The following is a 14,086-nucleotide window of genomic DNA, read 5'->3' as shown; positions in this document are numbered from 1 at the left end:
AATAAAAACAAGAACAGAACCTGGGATGTAGCTCAGAGGCAGAATGCCCCCGGGTTTAATCCCCAATGCCTAAATAAATAAAGCATGAGATACTGGGGATTGAATCGAGGGGCATTCTACCTCCAAGCTATACCTTAGCTTATTACAAAAAATGTTTTGTTGTTGTTGTTGTTTGGCAATGGGTCTCACTGCATAGCTGGGAGTCGTTGCTGAGACTGTCATCAAACCTGCATGCGAGCCTCCTGTCTCGGCCTCCCAAGTACTGGGATCACAGGTGTGTGCCACCACACCCGGCGAGTCTTGCTTTTGGCATTCTCTGCCTATTCGTCAAATTGTTTGGTCCGTGGATATTTAATGTATTAAATAAATATGATATGGCTAGGTTTAGGTCTGCCATTATTTATTTGTCTTTTGTTTTACTCTTCTGTTTTTTATTTCTTTGTTTTCTCTGTTCCTCACTCTTGTCTTCTTTGAGTTATTTGATTTTTTTGGGGGGGGCAGTACTGGGGATGGAACCCAGGAGAATTCTACCTCTGAGCTACATCCCAAACCCCATTTTTTGGGTGGTACTGGGGTTCCTGGAAACCCTTCTCCCTCCAGGCTACACTCCCAGACCTATTTTTTATATTTTTATTTGGAAACAGGGTCTCTTAAGCCAGCGAGGCTGGCTTCGAACCTGCGCGATCCTCCAGTCTCTGCCTCCCAAGCGCAGGGATTACAAGCGTGCACCACCACGCCTGGCCCAAACCCCATTTTTTAGTCTTTTTATTTTTTTAAAACAGGGTATAAATTGCAAAGGGCTTCACTAAGTAGCTGAGGCTGTCTGCAAACCACGATCCTCCGGGCTCAGCCTCCCAAATGCTGGGATTACAAGCAGGGGCCACCACGCTTGACTATATTTGAATTTTTTAAAAGAATTCCACTTTAATGATTTATTGATATTTACCTCTACCTCTTTTACATATATTAGTGGTTTATTTGGGGATTCAAATATAATTACATACTTTTTACAGTCTACTTAGAGATATTATACAACTTCGTGTAAAACGTAAAAGCCTTGTAACAATATAGATCCATTTGTGACCATCCCCTACCCATCTTGTTTACTGTCTTTGTCATACATACTATAGCTACAGACATTGTGCACCCCACTAGACAATGTTACAAACTTTACATTAAACTGTCCTGTATCTTTAAAAAAAAGTGAGAAGAAAAGTCTTTTACTCAGGTGTTTATCATTTTCGATCCTCTTCATTCATTTCAAAGGTGTCAAATTTTCTCTGATATCATTTCCCTTTAGGCTGAAGAATTCCTGTCAACTTTTCTAATGGTTAAGATATGTTGATAATGACTTCTTTTAGTTTTAATTTATCGGAAAACACATTTATCTTATCTTCACTCATCCTATGGGACATAGAATTCTGTATTAATATATTTTTTTAATGGCTCCCTGAAGATTTCTCTCCACAAATGTCTGAGCGACATAGTTTCGGGTGAGAATTCAACAACTCAAATTGCTGTTGACATTGCCATGTATCCTCCTTGGCTGCAAGGTTTCCTTTGTATCTTTGCTTTGGGCAAATTGATTATGATGTACTTTAGGAGTGGTTTCCTTCATATTTGTCTTGTGATTTCATGGGAGTGTGTGCGTGTGTGCGCGCGCACGTGTGTGTGTGTGTGTGTGTGTGTGTGTGTGTGTGTGTGTGGTATTGCGGGATTGAACCAAGGTGGATTCTACATTCTACCTCTGAGCTATACTCCCAGAACAATTTTATTTTTATTTTTAAATTTTTAAATAGGGTGTCACTAAATTACAGAGGGCCTTGATAAGTTGCTGAGGCTGGCTACAAACCTGAGAACTTCCTTTCTCTGACTCCCTAGAACTGGGATTACAAGCATGAGCCACCTGTGTAGCTCAAAAATACCAGCGGGGCGTGGTGGCACACGCTTGTAATCCCCGCGCTTGGGAGGCGGAGACAGGAGGATCACGCTGGTTCAAAGTCAGCCTCAGCTACTCAGTGAGGTTCTCAGCAACTTAGTGAGACCCTGTGTCCAAATAAAATATAAAATAGGTCTGGGAGTATAGCCCAGAGGTAGAAAGCCTCTGGGTTCCAATCCTAGTGCCACCCCCCCAAAAAAAAAAATCAAAATTAAGCTGGGCATGGTGGAGCATGCTTGTAATCCCAGCATTTGGGAGGCTGAAACAGGAGGATCTGGGTTCGTGGCCAGCCTCAGCTAGTGAGGCCCTCTGCAACTCAGCGAGAGAGACCCTGTTTCAAAATAAAGACTAATAATAGGGCTGGGGGTGTATCTCAGAGGTAGAATGCCCCTGAGTTCCATCCCCAGCACTGGAAACAAAATAACAAAAAACAAAAAACAAACCCAAACAACAACAAAACATAAATTACTAGCCGGGCGTGGTGGCACACGCCTATAATCCCAGTATTTGGGAGGCTGAGACAGGAAGATCGCAGGTTCAAGACCAGCTTCAGCAATTTCCCAGAGCCCTCAGCAACCTAAGCCAGGCCCTGTTTCAAAATTAAAAGATAAGGGCCGAGGATACGGCTGGGAAGTAGACTACCCCTTGGTTCAGTCCTTAGTATCACGAACACACATAAATTATAAGACACCAGTTCAGCGATGGGAATGAAAACTGGACCAGAGTGGGTTAAAGATAAAACAGAAGCCAAGAAAACGGAGACAAAGAATCTAGGCAATACTTTGCAGAATTTCTATAAAGAAAGTGGGAAAATAGAGTAGTGGCTGCAATGATACAGGGTCAAGGGAGAGGTGTGCGTGAGGACAGCACGAGATAGGCACGTTAGTAAGCAGGTCAGGTGGGGCAAAAGTGTGTGTGTGTGTGTGTGTGTGTGTGTGCGTGCGTGTGCGTGCGTGCGTGTGTGTGTGTGTGTGTGTGTGTGTGTGTGTGTGTGTGTGCGCGTGCGTCCCGCAGGTTGAAGGCTCGAGGGTAAGCAGTGTGCAAAGCCCGGAGCCACGGCAGCTGATTCTCTCCCAGCCTGCTCCGCGCGCCCCGACGTGCCCGTTACGTCACGTAGTTGCGTAAGGCGGGACTTCCTGTACACAACGCGGAAGTAGAGAAAGAATAATTTCCAGCGGAAGGAGGGAGGAGTTGCGACGGACAGAGGGTCGGCGATGGCTGGCGGGGCTGTGGCGTGGAGTCGGGCGGGTCCTCGTCAGCCTGCGGGGCGGGTGGCCGTGGCTTCCCCGGAGGCAGGCTGGCCTCCGAGTGTCAGGGACGCGCAGGGAATGGAAGTCGAGGTGAGGGCCTGGGTCTGTCGCGGCGGAAGCCTTTGGGCCTCGTTTCTGGTGCGCTGTGATTCCTTTATTGCACTTTTCTCGAAAAATGAGGTTGGCACCCACGGGGCTGTGTTGCGGATAGATGTAGAAGGGGGCGATCACTCGCGCAGAGCAAAGTTTAGGAGAGAGGACTCAAACTGGGCGCGGTGGCGCACTTGTGTAATCGTAGCCATGCCGGGGGCTGAGGCAGGAGAATCCCAAGTTGGAGGGCAGCCTGGGGAACTTAATGAGACCCTGTCTCAAAATAAAAAATTGGCCGGGCATGGTGGCGCACGCTTGTAATCCCCGCGCTTGGGAGGCGGAGACAGGAGGATTGCGCAGGTTCGAAGCCAGCCGCGCACGCTGGCTTAGGAGACCCTGTTTCCAAATAAAAATGTAAAAATAGGTCTGGGAGTGTAGCCCGGAGGTAGAAGGGCTTCCAGGAACCCCAGTACCACCAAAATAAATAAATACATTAATTAAATAAATAAAAAGATTAAAAAAGTAAAATTCTGGGAATGTAGTTCATTCTAGAGAGCTTTTCTAGCATGTGTGAAGCCCTGAGTTCTTTCCCTGGGACTATAGTTTTATATGAATTAGAAACCAATTAAAGAACTTGTTAAGATGTTCACAAGTCCAGGTGAGATGCTGACACTCAGACCTTTGTTGTCTTTGTAAGTATTACGACATTTGGTGCGTGTGCAGTGTAGTGTATTTTGTATTATTATCATCTTTTTTTGTGTCTGTGTTTGGTGCTGGGGAATAAACTTAGGGCATTCTACCTCTGAGCTAAACCCCTAACCCTATTTATTTTTTCAAAATCAGGTCTCGCTAGGTTTCTGAGAGCCTCACTGAATTGTTGAGTCTAGCATTGAACCTGCAATCCTTCAGTCTCAGCTTTCCAAGTACTGTGATTACAGGCGTGCGCCACCAAGCCTGGCTATTGCTATCATCTTATGAAATGGAAATGTGCTCCCACACCTGTGATAACTCCAAAGGATAAGTAATTACACAGTAACATACCTACTACTGAGTATAATTGTTACATAAATAGGTAAACAGTGTTTAAAATATCACATATTGAGTCAGGTAGCACATACTTACAACCCAGTACCTGGGAGGCCGAGACAGGAGGATTATAGATTTGAGGCCATTCTCAGCATCGTAGTTAGACCCTGTTTCAAAATAATTAAAATTGGGCTAGGGTGTAGCTCAGAGGAAGAAAGCCCTTGGGTTCAATCTACAGTGCCACAAAAAACTCTTATATTGGGCTTCTAGTTTGGGCAAGGTCCTGGGTTCAATCCCCAATGAGGAAAAAACCAAAACCAAAATTTCTTAATAGGTAGAAATCCTTGATACAGATAGTTATATGTGGCTATTTTTGGGAAATTGGCTTGAGGTCCTTTAAACAGCTGAGAACATTTCTGATTTTAAAAATGAAATAGAATCACATTATCTTAAAATGCTAGCCATCAGTCTTTTCTTAATTCTTTAATTTTATTTTTTTTAAATATTAATTTTTTGGCGGTACTGAGAATAGAATCCAGGGGCGTTCTACCTCCGAGCTACACCCCCAGCCCTATTTTTAATTCTTTATTTTGAAACGGTCTCACTGAATTGCAGAGGGCCTCACTAAGTAGCTGGAGCTGTCTGCAAATTGTGATCCTCCCATCTCAGCCTCCCAAATGCTGGCGTACCACCACACCAGCTTTTCCATCTCCTTTTTGAAAAGGGGATTTCAGCCGGGCGTGGTGGCGCACGCTTGTAATCCCTGCGCTTGGGAGGCAGAGACAGGAGGATTGCGCAGGTTCGAAGCCAGCCGCGCGCACTGGCTTAGGAGACCCTGTTTCCAAATAAAAATGTAAAAATAGGTCTGGGAGTGTAGCCTGGAGGTAGAAGGGCTTCCAGGAACCCCAGTACCACCAAAAAAATAAATAAATAAAAAGGGGATTTCAGTAGTGACAAGTGCCTTTATCTGATTTTTATCCTGCACATATATAAATTTGGCCAAAATTGTTTTGGGGATGGATGTTGATTTGTTAAGTACTGAGCTGCTTTTTTTTGGGCAGGGGGATGGTTCAGGTTGTTGAACACAGGGACACTTTACTACTAAACTACGTCCCTAACACCTTTTTATTTATTTATTTTTTTGTGGTACTGGGGGTGGAACCCAGGAGCTTTTCTACCTTCGGGCTATACTCCCAGACCTGTTTTATACTTTATTTATACACAGGGTCTCACTAAGTTGCTGAGAGCCTCACTAAGTAGCTGAGCCTGGCTTTGAACCTGTGCAATCCTCCTGTCTCAGCCTCCCAAGCGCTGGGATTACAAGTGTGTGCCACCATGCCCGGCTAGCACCTTTTTGAGATAGGGTCTCACTATGTTGCTTTCCTCCTGTCTCAGCCTTCTGAGTTGCTGAGATTACTGGTGTCTGCCACTGTACCTGGCTGGTACTTATATACTTTAATTGTTGTTTGTGAGGGAGTCTGTCCCATAAGATAATTTTTTTTTTTTTTTTTTTTTTTGGTGGTACTGGGGTTCCTGGAAGCCCTTCTGCCTCTGGGCTACACTCCCAGACCTATTTTATACCTTTTTTTAATTTGGAAACAGGGTCTCTTAACCCAGCAAGGCTGGCTTCGAACCTGTGCGATCCTCCTGTCTCCGCCTCCCAAGCGTGTGGATTACAAGCATGCGCCACCACACCCGGCCCGTAAGATGATTTTTAAAAACACTTGACATTTGAAAATGAATCACCTATGTTCTTTATAATTTCCTAAGTTAGTCTTTACCTTTACAGGTATAATTTCCTCTATAAAAGTGTTAGATTCTAAAACCAGCAGAAAGCCACATAATCATGTTGTGCTATAAATACCAGGAGGACAGTTAAGCTTACTTAGTGGCCAGGGTGCAGCTTCTAGTCACCAGCCTCCAAATATATGATTCATAGCATTTAGAACACACATAGAAAGCTAGGTATGGTGGTGCATGCTTGTAATCCCGGCATTTGGGAGTCTGAGACAGGAGGATCACAGTTTGTGGACAGCCTCAGCTACTTAGGCCCTTTGAAACTTCGTCAGACCCTGTTTAAAAAATAAAGAATAAAAAATAGGGTTGGGGGTGTATCTTGGAGATAGAATGCCCCTGGGTTTCGTCTCCAGACCGCAAAATAAATAAATAAATTAAATACACATTGCAGTGCCAGGTGTGGTGGTGCATGTCTATAATCTTAGTACTTGGGAGGCTGAGAGAAGAGGATCACAGATTTGAGACCGGCCTCAGCAACATAGCAAGACCCTGTTTCAAAACAGAAAATAAAAAGGGATGGGGTGTGACTCAGAGGTAGGATGCCCTTAGGTTCAATTTCCAATATCTCTCTCTCTCTCTCTCTCTCTCTCTCTCACACACACACACACACACACACACAATAGATATTACAGGTCTTTGGGCTATCTTAGGATTAATCAAAACTATAATATTAAATGTGAGTGTCCACGTTTTCTTGCAGTAATGGGAAGAATGTTCTAAAGCACATACGTCTTTCCATCCCCCAGAGTCTTCTACACTCCTCATTTTCCCAGATGGGAAGTCCCCACACTGTTCTGTCACTGCTGGACGGTGTGTCTGATCGCGTGTCTCCTGGGACTGCTCCATATTGCCAGCACCCCCCCCCCGCCCCAAGCACACCCAGATTTGAAAGCTGCTTTGCTTTCTGGTGAAGAGGCTTTTCCTTTGATTTGGAAGATAACTTAATGTCTTGTTTTTTCAGTTATATGAGCTCCCTGAAGAGGAAAGCAGTTGTTTCTGTGTTCTGATCACTCAGAGATCATGAAGGGCAGCCCCTGTTCTTGGCCTGCGTACAGGCAGGTAGAGCAGACACAAGCCTGCGGTCACAGGGCGGCCATGTAAGCGTTCTCAGCTAGGGGTGAGTATGCCGTGCTCAGCTCAGCTCAGCTTGGGAGAGGGAGGAATTAGTGCTGCCCAGAACTGACCTTTGAACTACTCAGGCATTAGGTAGACTTAGAAACTGGAGGGAGCCATTCTTGAAGCCTAGGAATCTAGCTGGTTTTAAATTGTAAATGGTACAAAAGTATCAAGTATCACACCTTTTTTGAGACGTCTGTCCTTACTTTTGGATAATTTTTTTTGCTTTTTTCCCCCTCTCTTCTCTGCCTTAATTAAAGGGATGTTTGGGGTGTGAAAGAAAGTAAGAGTAGGAATAATAGACAGGTTTACCAAGAAGTAATGTGCACACCCAGTGAATCCATATCTAAAAGCTGTGTTCCTGCCTTATTAAAATGCACAGCTGGAAAAGCCTCAGTTTTCTTGGTTGGGCATTTTCTCAGTGAATTTGGCTTATACTCCTGGCTTCAGTCCAGTCTGCTTGAATATATATATATTGTGGTACTGGGGATTGAACTCAGGGGCATTCTACCTCCGAGCTACACCCCCAGCCCTATTTTTTTTATTCTTTATTTTGGAATAAGGTCTCACTCAGTTGTGTGTGGGGGCTCACTAAGTAGCTGAAGCTGGCCATGAACTTGTGATCCTCCTGTCTCAGCCTCACAAGTACTGAGATTACAGGTGTGCACCACCATGCCTGGCTAATTTTTTAGATTTTGAAACAGAGTCTCACTAGGTTAATGAGAGTCTCACTACTTTCTGAGGCTGTCCTTGAACCTGTGATCCTCCTGTCTCAGCCTCCCAAATATTGAGGTTAGAGGTATATACTACCACATCTGGCTAGTCTGCTTAGATTTAAGGGCATCTCTTAAACTTTTCTCAAAAAGAAAAGACTCATATTTTGGTTTAAGAATGGGAATGGGGGAGACAGCCAAGTTAGGATAAAAAAAAATGTTTATTGGCTGTCTGAATAACTAAATGTTGTCTGAATGAATCAGCTACAAAATATTTAGTTTATATATTTCAGTTGATAGTTTAATTCCTCCAGAATTTAAGTTATGGAAAAACAGAACAGAAAAACCTGTGTCAAAATATGGGAAAATGAGCCCTGCGTGGTGGTGCACACTTGTAATCCCAGTACTTGGGAGGCTGAGACAGGAGGATCGCAGGTTCATGGCCAGCCTCAGCTACTTAGTGAGGCTCTTAGCAACTTAGTGAGACCCTGTATCAAAATAAAGAGTAAAAAGTAGGGCTGGTGGTGTAGCTCGAAGGTAGAATGTCCCTGGGTTCAATCTCCAGCACCACAAAAAAAAGAAAGATAGATTGATCTGGGGAAGTGAAGGAAAAGCCATCCCCCAGGGAGTCGGGCTTTTTTCTGTGATTGGCAGTAGCAGAAAACAAGCAGTGAAGCAGTTGGACGTGGTGTATTGACAGGACCAGCTGCGCAGCAGCTCTGATAAGATCCTCGCTGCCGTAGGGACGGTTGTTCCTGGGTCATAGTCATCTCCCTTTCAGGAGACTTGTTAGGGACCGGAAGGATGCTGAGCAGCTGGGTCTTCTTTCCATGTAACTGTTATCTTGTATTTTGACAATTAACTACTAATTTCAGTGACATGAACATACCTAAAGAATTCGGCTTTCTTAAAGCTGAAAGTTATAAAGTATGTTTCCTTTCATATCTTGGCATGTTAAAGGGCAGTATTTTAAATGCTGGACTTGGTTATTTATACTCTTCTGGAGACTAAGAAAATAGAGTCCTTGAAGTCAAGCTGACTCTGCTTTTAGCCTCCTAAATGAAAAGGTAGATAGAACAGGTCTTGTTGGCTAAATAAATTCAAGACCTACTTATCTACCAACAGCAGTTATGCACTTTGCATTATCATGCTATAGAGAATAGGAGTAGTAGCTTTTCAATTGAGAAAGGTGTAGTGAACACAGGAGACTCTTACTCTGCCAGCTGGTAGGAAGGTGACTAGAAATCGGGGAAGTGGTTTGTTGAGTCAAGTCGAGGATTTCTTCCCACAGTGTGGACTTCACAGAGTCCAGAAGGTTTTCTGGCTGCATTTCCTTAAACGTTCTCATTTACACACTGCCACATCACTGAGAACTGTGCTCTGGGCAGCTTCTGATGTGTCCATTGTATGAGACTGTGATTTTTTTTTTTTTTTTTTGTAGTACTGGGAATTGAACCCAGAGGTGTCCTACCTCTGAGCTACACCCCAGCCATATTTTATTCTTTATTTTTGAAATAGGGTCTCACTAAGTTGTGGAAGGCTTCACTAAATTCTGTGTCCCGAGTTGCTAGCCAACTTTCCAATTTCATCTAATAAAGATATCTTAAATTCCGAATATTCTGGCTCCTGAGCACATGGTAGTTTTCACCGAGATTCTGTGGTTGTTTTACATATTCTCTTTTTTTTTTCTCAGGAGGAGATGCCGGCGCTTATGTAATGTCTTGGTCAAGAGTTATAACATGACGCAGGTAAAGCTAAGAAAAGAACAGTTGTGTATCATTCAACTGCCTAGTATTGGGGATTGTGGCCACAGTGGTCTCATTTTTAGAGTCCTTATGTGTTGCTTTTAACAGATTGATGAGCCATTTGCAGGTGAGCGTGGCCATGAAGTGACCCCTTTAGTGTCATCAGATTGTTCATGGTCATTTAAGGAACTAGAGTTTTACAAAAAACAAGAGTTTTGTTGTAGGCTTATTTTTTTCTTCTTAAAGAACATGAGAAAAATGCTGAAAGAGAGGTTCTTTTGTGTGCGTATGTGCATGTGATCATGGTGCTGGAGATGGCAAGTGCTCACCACTGAGCCACATCCCCAGCTCTTAACCCATTTCCTTTTTGCCCTGAGAATACTTGTAGATTACAGTCCTGACCTCATCCCCAAAGTCGGCCACAAAATAGCTCTCTTTTATTGTGATTTTCACATCGCTTGTATATTGGTAATCTTAGAAACAAGTGATGTCTTTCCTTTTATAGGATTCTATTTTTAGTAGTATTTTCATTTACAGATTATAGTAATTCTCTTATCACTGAAAACCTCAAATCCAAGAAAACATAGCATTCCTATGTGTGACATTAACACTGTTCTTGAACAGTTGTTAGCTGAAGAATCATTTGATGAATCAAGTTTTTCTGAAATAGACAATTCTAATGATTTTTCAGAAGATGCTACAACAGGCCTCCATCCTGTTTGGAATCTGATGGAAATAGCCCTGCATCAGCTGACTCAGGTTCACTCTGAAATGGTCAACTTGTTGACAGTTTGGTGTTAAAGGTAGGACTTCACTGGCACACCTGGCAGAAACGTTGATGTCAGTGATACCACCAGCCCATCACAATATTTCAAACTGTTCTTTACTGAGGAATTTGTTTCAAAAATTCTCAGTGAAATGAATGCCCAAGCTGCTTTGTCGGCTTCAAAGCTACCAGGTCCTAAAGGATTTTCATGAATGGATAAATGGAAAGACATTGACAGTGACAAGCTGAAAGGCTTGTGCAGAAATTTGTAGCTGGAGAGGTTTTGGTCAGCAGAGCCTCTTTTGGACACATCTAAGGCAGATTATGGCTGGTGAAAGATTTTTACCTTTGCTTCAGCGCTTAAATTTTGTCAAAGATTCTCCCATATCTGCATTTCAATCTAAAGCCCAGATTTCATTGCAGAAAATCAAACCTGCGTTCAACTTTCTTGTAAATAAGTTTTCAACTGTTGGGGAATCACCGCTGCTCGAGGCGGTTTGCTGTGAAGAAGTGCATCCTGACAGTGTGCGCGGCTCGGTCTCCAGCTGCACGTGCTCTGCGAAAGTCAGTCTGGTTGTGTGTGGAATGCACTTGTTCACACAGGGCTCAGGATGGAGTTGAAAGATTTAGCTGATGGCTTGAAATGGCCACGCGTTGTTGATGTTGTTGTGTGTGTGTAGTAATAGGGATTGAACTCCGGCATTCCATCTCTGAGCTACACTCCTAACCCTATTTTATTTTTATTTTGAAACAGGGTCTCACTAGGTTAATGAGAATCTCACTACTTGCTGAGGCTGTGATCGAACCTGTAGTCCTCAGTCTCGGCCTCCCAAGTATGGAGGTAACAGGCTTGCGCCACCATGCCCGGTTGTCACACATTGTTCTTACCTTGGTCGTTGATCTTGGTCAAGGATATTGTGTTTCATCAATAACTTTTATACATCTCCTATGCTTTTCAGAGAATTACATCAAAACAGGGCTGATGCGGATGGGACAGCTTGTTTGAGCAGAACACAGATGCCAAATGATCTAAAAATAAGGCTTGCAAAGGGGATGGCTGTAGCCAGATTCTGTGGTGAACCCGTGCACTGAAGTGATGTGACAAGAAGGAGGTGACACTGGTCAGCATTGCACAGTGATGCTGCGATTAAAGTAGACGGCAGAAATGGGCAGAAAATTAAGAAGCCATTGGTCATTGTAGATTATAGCAAGAGTATGGGAGCAGTGCACGTGGCCCATCAAATACTTGCTTCTTATACAACTGAGTGCAAACGCTCACCACCTTCTAAACATCACAGTGCTAACCTCCCACCTGTTCAAGAAGGACAACTCAAAGCACACCACCATTGGGTGAACTGCACACGGACGTTGATTGAAAGAATGCTGGAAAAGCATCGCAGGCCTGGGAGCTACGCCTCCGAGGCCGCCTGTGCTCTGATGAAATCGCCTGTCTGGAAGACGCTTCTCCAGGAGCACACTGCTGGTCGCTGCAAAGCTTGCTGCTCACACAGGGACAAGGATGGCTGAAGATCTGGAGAGAAACCTGATATATTTGTGCAGAATATGATGTTCTGCTTTGTGTTGTTCCTTGCTTTGAAATTTACCACATGAAAAAAAATGTATTAAATAGTAATCTTTACATACATTTCTGTTACATTAAGTTTAGAGACAGGATCTGTTTTGAAATAACTCCCAAGAGCTGGTCTTTTTTTTTTTTTCTAAGCAGGAAATGGGTTAAACAAAGATTCTTTTTGCTGAATAATTGTGATGTTTGAAATCAGTCATCTCCCTCAGTTAAATGTATTTTGCTGCATATGGTGGTGCACACTTGTAATCACAGTACTTGGGAGGCAGACAAGAGGATCATAAGTTCAAAGCTGGCCTCAGCAACCTGGCAAGACCCTTAGCAATTTAGACCATTTTCAAAATAAGGCGCTAAGCCAAACATGAGAAGGAGGGAGAGAGGAGGGATTGGGTGGGAATTGGGGAAGGGCTAAATGAGTGATGTGTGCGTGTATGTCTCTACCATCTTGTACTCCATTAAGATGTATGACTATACTATACCAATAAAGAATTAAAAAATAATAAAATTAAGGACTGGGGCTGTAGCTTGGCCATAGAATGCCCTTGGGTTCAATTCCCAGTACCCCCCAAAAATTTTAAATGTCAAAGGTCATTCTTAGCAGTTTTTCTTGGCTAAATAAAAATTTTATTAAACCTGATACATGTCAAGTTTTTATTCATCCATATTTTATTACATGTGAAGTATTATATAAAGCCTATTAGAACCCTGACTGCAAGCTTACCCTATCTGTAGCATCATATTTCCTATTTGGTAGTTTGTTTTAGTAGCTGGCATTTTTTAAGTGTGTGTGTGTGTGTGTGTGTGTGTGTGTGTGTGTGTGTGTGTGTGTTTGTACTAGGGAGTGGAACCCAGGGGCTTTTCTACCTCTGGGCTATATTCCCAGACCTATTTTGTACTTTATTTGGAAGCAGGGTCTCACTAAGTAGCTAAGGCTGGCTTTGAACCTGTGTGATCCTCCTGTCTCAGCCTCCCAAATGCTGGGATTACAAGCGTGTGCCACCACGCCCAGCTCATTCATATATATATATTTTTTTTTAGGTACTGGGGGCGAAGCCTGGGGGCATTTTACCTTCGAGCTACACCTCCAGCCCTATTTTTTATATTTTGAACAGGGTCTCACTGAGTTGCAAAGGGCCTCCCTAGTAGATGAGGCTGTCTTTGAACCGCAATCCTGTTTCAGCCTCCCAAATGCTGGGATTACAAATGTGTGCCACCATGCCCAGCTCACATGTATATTTTAATTGTTGATAACTTTAACCATTTCGGTGCCTGTATCTGTTGTTTCCCATTTCAGGGTCTGTGATACAGCTTGGCAGGGCAGGTGTGTTTGTGGCAGTCAGACCCAGGACTGGATTTCAAGTCTGGCTGTACACTGCATGAGTTCTTAGGATCAGTTGCAGCTAATGTTGGGGTTTATTCCCATCTACCCCTCAGTCCTCCACGTGATGAGAGCGTGTATGAAGTAGTACCTGGTGGGTCCACTTCCCCTGCCTTTCCAAGGCATAGATGCCCTTTTATTCCTATTTTTGGGTGGGGGGTAGGGATTGAATCCAGCAGCATTCTACCTCTGAGCTATATCCCTAGCTCTATTTTATTTTTTATTTTGAAATAGAGTCTCACTAACTTGTTGAGGATGGAACCCAGGGGCATTCTACCTCTGAGCTACACCCTCAACCCTACTTTTTATTTATTTTGAAACAGGGTCTCACTGAGTTGCAAAGGTACTCACCAAGTAGCTGAGGCTGTCTGCAAACTTGGGTCCTCCTGTGTCAGCCTCCCGAATGCTGGGATTACCAGCATGCGCCGCCACGCCTGGCGTCCTGTTCCGTTTTACTGCCTCCCTTCAGGCTTTCCTTATCCAGTAGCCATAGGTCCTTTGCTGTGGTTTTGAAAGAGCCTTGCCAAACCACGCGTGGTGGCACACACCTGTAATCTCAGTACTTGACAGGCTGAAACAGGAGGAACGCAGGTTTGAGGACACCTTCAGCAATTTAGCAATACTTGCTAGTAACCTAGCAAGACCCTTTTTTTAAGAAAAAGAAAATAAAAAACAAAACCC

Source organism: Muscardinus avellanarius (assembly GCF_963383645.1).
Source record: "Muscardinus avellanarius genome assembly, chromosome: 3".
Classification (NCBI taxonomy): Eukaryota; Metazoa; Chordata; class Mammalia; order Rodentia; family Gliridae; genus Muscardinus; species Muscardinus avellanarius.
The sequence above is the reverse complement of the archived record's forward strand: the minus strand, read 5'-3'. Positions refer to the sequence as shown.